The sequence below is a fragment of the Schistocerca serialis genome, chromosome 2 (assembly GCF_023864345.2).
Source record: "Schistocerca serialis cubense isolate TAMUIC-IGC-003099 chromosome 2, iqSchSeri2.2, whole genome shotgun sequence".
NCBI lineage: Eukaryota > Metazoa > Arthropoda > Insecta > Orthoptera > Acrididae > Schistocerca > Schistocerca serialis.
This window is the reverse complement of record NC_064639.1, coordinates 637,287,010-637,293,009: the sequence shown is the minus strand read 5'-3', so window position 1 is coordinate 637,293,009 and position 6,000 is coordinate 637,287,010.

The following is a 6,000-nucleotide window of genomic DNA, read 5'->3' as shown; positions in this document are numbered from 1 at the left end:
TCAACCAGACAATCGTCGGAGACGTGTTTGGAGGCAACCCGGTCAGGCTGAACGCCTTAGACACACTGCGGGACACACTGTCAAGCGAATGCAGTCAGGTGGATGTTCCCTGTTGTTTTTGGTCATGGAAGGGGCCGTAATGGCAGTATGATACGTGAATGCCATCCTCCAACCGGTAGTGCAACCATATCGGCAGCATACTGGTAAGGCACTCGCCTTCATAGACGACAATTCGCGCCCGCATCGTGCACATTTTGTGAATTACTTCGTTCAGGATTCGACGTTGCTCGACTAGGGTGGTCAGCGTGTTCTCTAGACACGAACCCTATCGAAAGTGCCTGGGATAGATTGAAAAGGGCTGTTTATGGACGACATGACTCACCACCCACTCTGAGGTATCTACGCCGAATCACCGTTGAGGAGTGGGACAATGTGGACCAACAGTGCCTTCATGAACTTGTGGATAGTATGCCACGACAAATGTAGGCATGCATCAGCGTAAGAGGGCGTGCTACTGGGTATTAGAGGTACCGGTGTGTACAGCTATCTTGAGGTCTCGCTGTATGGTGGTAAAACACGAAATGTGTGTTTTCATGAGCAACAAAAAGGGCGGAAATGATGTTTAGGTTGATCTCTGTTCTAATTTTCTGTACAGATTCCGGAACTCTCAGAAACGAGGTGACGCAAAAATTTTTTTGGTGTGTGTGTATAATATAATGTGCATGTTGCTGAAAGGCGGGAAGATAAAGTACACTAACTTCAACAGTGACTGTGTTTTTGTACCTTAGCGTCTTTAACTTCTGTGATCTGCAGGTGCTTTTGTGGACTTCTGGCAATTGCAAAACTATGAAGATAACGCGAAACAAACGTCAAACTGGCATAAAAGGCAATAGACTCTTGGTACGTGGATGGTTGATATTTAAGCGCAACCGCGCAGAGTAGTTAGAAGAAACAATATCTACAATTTATTTATAAGGAAGCATCTATCTTCTGACTGGTTTGATGAGGCCTTCCACAAATTCCTCTCCTGCGCTAACCTCTCCATCTCAGAAAAGCACGCCCGCATCTCGTGGTCGTGCGGTAGCATTCTCGCTTCCCACGCCCGGGTTCCCGGGTTCGATTCCCGGCGGGGTCAGGGATTTTCTCTGCCTCGTGATGGCTGGGTGTTGTGTGCTGTCCTTAGGTTAGTTAGGTTTAAGTAGTTCTAAGTTCTAGGGGACTTATGACCACAGCAGTTGAGTCCCATAGTGCTCAGAGCCATTTCAGATAAGCACTTGCACCCTACTCGCTGAATTACTTGTCGGGTGTATTCAAATATCAGGTTTCCCCTTACAGATTTTGCCCTCTACACCCCCCCCCCCCTCCGCCCCTAGTATCACAGAGATTACTCGCTGATGTTGTAACACATGTCCTATCATACAGTTCCTTCTTCTTGTCAGTGTTCCCCATATGTTCTTCTCTTCGGCGATTCTACGGAGAAGATTGTGGTATACTTCGTATATTAAGGAGAAATGTCTATCAGCACGTCTCGGTATTCGAAGCCGTACTAGGAGGAGGAGGAGAGTAGTGCTTAACGTCCCTCGACAATAAAGTCATTAGAGACGGAGCACAAGCTCGGAATAGAGAAGGATGGGGAAGGAAATCGGCCCCGCCGTTTCAAGGGAACCATCTCGGCATTTGCCTGAAGTGAATTAGGGCAGTCACCTAAAGCAGGATGGCGGACACGGGTTTGAACGACTGTCATACTTATACTGATTCACTGCATTTACGAGGGCCATACCCAACGCTATGCAGGATTACAGAGTATCTTAGCGAATAGCATCCACGAGGACAGACACGTATCGTGGTCGATCGTACAACCACACCATGTACATTGAGTCAGAAAATGTGTTTGTATGCAGCAAGGTAAGTTGTTCACAAGGATAGTGCGTCGACGGCTGCAGTGCCAAGGGCCGTCAGCACGGTGACCATTATAGCAGTTTCTCGTGCCGTGGAAGCGGAGGAAGGCACGCCCAACTACACCTCTGGACACAGGGGTGGTACCACACGGTCCTTCCAAACAAGTCCCGGCTCAGCGTTCAGCATCACGAAATACGTATCTATCTGCAGAGGATCCGATGAAAACCATCTTTTCCTAATTCCAATGGCCATACAGACCCAGCATGTGGGGCGTCACACGGGGCGCGACTGAACGCACAATCCTATCATTTATAGTTCGCATAGCCGGTAATTTGAACGGCAGCCGTTACATTTGTAACATGTTGAAGAAGCTATCTGTGCCCTGTCTTAAAGATTTCCTCGATGTTATCTTTCAGAAAGTAAACGCAAGACCGCATGTGGCCCATGTTGTACTGACCTAGCTACTGAGAGAGGGTATTCGACTGTGACCCTGACAAGCACGTCCTCCAGATCTCTCAGCCGTTGTTAACATTTCGTCATGTGCTACCAAGAGAAAGATACGCCGCCACCAGCCAGTCACTAAGATTGACGGACTCTTGCATAGAAATGAAGCAGCTTGGAAGGTCGTCCCATATTTCTCACCCAAACTCATAAGGTGAAGTTGTCTACGCTTCATAACAGATTTCATCCTAATTTACGGTATATGCAGGGTTTGGCCAGAAATTATTGTGACAGATCTGTGAGTGAAGATATTGTATTGCATTTTAGAATATGGAGAGGATGTAAATAATAGGGTGCGCTACAGGTCAGTTCGTTACCGTAACCGTTATTTGGCCGTCATGTAGACTGGCTTCTCCTACTCACTACTAAATTGTCACTTCCAACTTAACGGAGACCTCGGGCTGTCGTCCAGATCAGTCTTTCACCACAACTGACATTTCAGGAGAACCAAATACCACAGCGAAACCAAAATGAGAGCTACAGATGACTAAGCGTTGACAAAAATGCAGCATTTTTAGCCCAGGTCAAAGTATGAGCCATCTTTGATGCCTTAGTTTCAAGGCAGGGGTTGGCACAGTGAAAAGAGGGTAATCGTAAGGTCGTGGGGTCGACTCCCTCCTCAGATTCTTTTTTAATTTCAGAGTTTAAGTTTCTTACACTGCAAATAAAACTAAATAATTCTCAGGTTATTATATGTATTAATATTTACGTAAGAGTAATCAAAAGGATATAGCGCTAGCAACCAGATGATTTGAAGAGCATGATCCAGAATGCCCAATTACCCGATTTTACGTGCACCGTGAATCTTTCACGACGTGCAGCTACCGAGGGCTCCTCGAATGTCAAAATAAAACTAACGGACATCAAAGTCCTGAAGGCCTTAACACCAGTCCCTTCTAGGAAAGTTATTTGCAGAGGTTTCGTAGACGCTGTGGGTATTACCATTTCTTGAAAACTTAATTGCAGTCCCAAAATTTCCTCCAACTTCCTTTGAAGATGTCTATTGTTACATCGTACAAAATTACTCTCGTCGGTAAAGCAGTGGGTTGTTTGGGTTGTTCCAGAAGCGGACAGAGTGGAACTTTAACACATAAAATGTTAGTTCTCTTAATTACAATATACATACGAACATTCACTTAGCTTTGTGTAATGTATTTCCTCAGGAGTAATCTGAATGTTGACGAATGTTTCAGAATTGAAGTATCACGTGCTACAGCAAATCATAAGCAAAAATTGGAAATTTGTGGTAAGGTCTTATGGGACCAACCTGTTGAGGTCATCGGTCCCTAAGCCTAAACGCCATATTAACCTAACTTAAACTAACTTACGCTATGGGCAACACACACACACACACACATCTATGCGCGAGAGAGGACTCGAACCTCCAACGGGAGGATGCGGTACGGACCGTGACAAGGCGCCCTAGACCGCGCGTCCATACGGACGTCACGTTCACATTTTAAACTCTGGAGACTTATGCAAGACGATGCCGTCGTCTTGATTGTTAACAGCAAACTCTGATGAGCGTTCCTCTGCTCAGCCTAAATAGATGAGCTGTTACGGTGGAACAGACAAACTCTAGCAGGCGTGGCTGCACGGAGCCTTTATTTCGTTAGTGCGGCCGGCAGTGAGTACACTCTTCTGCGATTTTGTTGCGAGGTGCCAACTCTGGTTTGGCACCCTGCACTTTAGACAACACCGCATTAATAAATGATATACATTCAGAGTTACTTCGGTTTGTAAGCAGTATTAAAAGTAAAAAATTGTTCAAATGGCTCTGAGCACTATGGGACTTAACATCTGACTTAGAACTACTTAAACCTAACTAACCTAAGGACATCACACACGTCCATGCCCGAGGCAGGATTCGAAGTTGCGACCGTAGCAGCAACGCGGTTCCGGACTGAAGCACCTAGAACCACTCGGCCACAACGGCCGGCTATAAAAAGTAAAAACTGGAACAAGAAATTGTGTCCACACGTGGACTAGACGCCACGAGCCTTAGCTTACCTTTCTGTACTATTTCTGCTGCGTTACCCGCTGCCTGGAAACTACGGTAACATAAATGGCTTATGCCTCGTCCGAGCCTCGCCAGAAAACCTTTGTTTTTCTTTTGTTTTACTCTTGGCCATCTGGAGCCCCCTTTGAGGTCAGTTTTATTTCTTCCAAGCTCTGCATGTGCCATAATTTTTGGGCAAAATTTGTGATGACAAGTGGAAGCGATCCCCTTGTCAATCCCATTAGATGCGCAACTGGATTATAAACAGTGTTGCTGCTGGAGGTGGAAACTCTATATTATAAATTGCTCAATCCGTAAAATAAGTAAATTTTCGTCCATATTAAGGCAAACAGTGTATTTTGTTTTTCCCGAGGAAGTCTCGCCTTGGTTATAGTTGGTGCGAAGTATCTGCTCTTCAGGGCCCTGGCTGGCTGGCCACAAAGGCCGTGGAGCGTCGGCGACGGCTGACAGCGGCGGGCAGAGGCCGTCGGCTCAAAGCGGCCGCCGTGGGCGTGAGGCGTCGCGTTAAGGCTGAGCTATCACCCGGCCGCGCCTGCCGTCACACCACAGGCGACGCACTGCCGCCGGATTTACGGCGTCCGTCCACCAGCGAGGCGCGGCCGCGCTAAGCCCGCCACAATACCCTCTGCCCGCCGTCCGGCAGACGCGAGCCGGCTTGCCGCTGAAATACTGCACCTGCACTTCAAGACTCGAAAGTGTTAAATCATGACCTCGTCGTTTCGCTTCCAGGCTTTTGCGCTCTCGCTAATAAGTCTCTGCGAATACTGGGAGGTCGATGTCCGACGACTCTAGCTTAACCTGGTACCAGAAGAGAAACAAGACGTAGAGAATAGTGAAAACATATGCTGCTGCTCAGAACCTAGTGTTAATGTAGTAAACACTACACACCTTTTTCTAAAGCTGTTTCACAGAGGAAGACCGCAGTGCAGTTCCTTCTCTAAATCCTCGCACGAGGGAAAAAAATGGGTGACATCGAAATAAGTGTCCAACGAATAGAAAACAACTGAAATCTTTCAACAGAGGAAAGTCCACTGGACCTGACGTGATACCAATTCGAATCTACACAGAATACGTGAAAGAACTTGCCCCTCTTCTAACAGCCGTGTACCACAAGTCTCTAGAGCAGGGGTTCCCAACAAAATTTTCTCGAAGACCCCCTCATCGAGCATGATTGGTACCTTGTCGTATCACAATATCAAGTACCTAAAAAAGTCAAATTGAAGAGCCTTTTTATACGTTTTCTATTTTTGGTACTCAGAAAAAACATTGTCATATTCATTATTGAAAAAATATTGAGCGGCCAAAACAAAAAATCTGTTATCATATGAAATATATTTAATAGATTTTTTATTCTAATAGCATCTTGCGGACCCCTCTGCCATAACTCGCGGACCCCTAGGGATCCGCGGACCACCTGTTGGGAAGCACTGCTCTAGAGGAACGGAGGGTTCCAAATGATTGGAAAAGAGCACAGGTAGTTCCAGTTTTCAAGAAGGGTCGGCGAGCAGATGCGGAGAACTATAGGCCTATATCTCTGACAACGATCTGTTGTAGAATTTTAGAACATGTTTTTTGCTCGC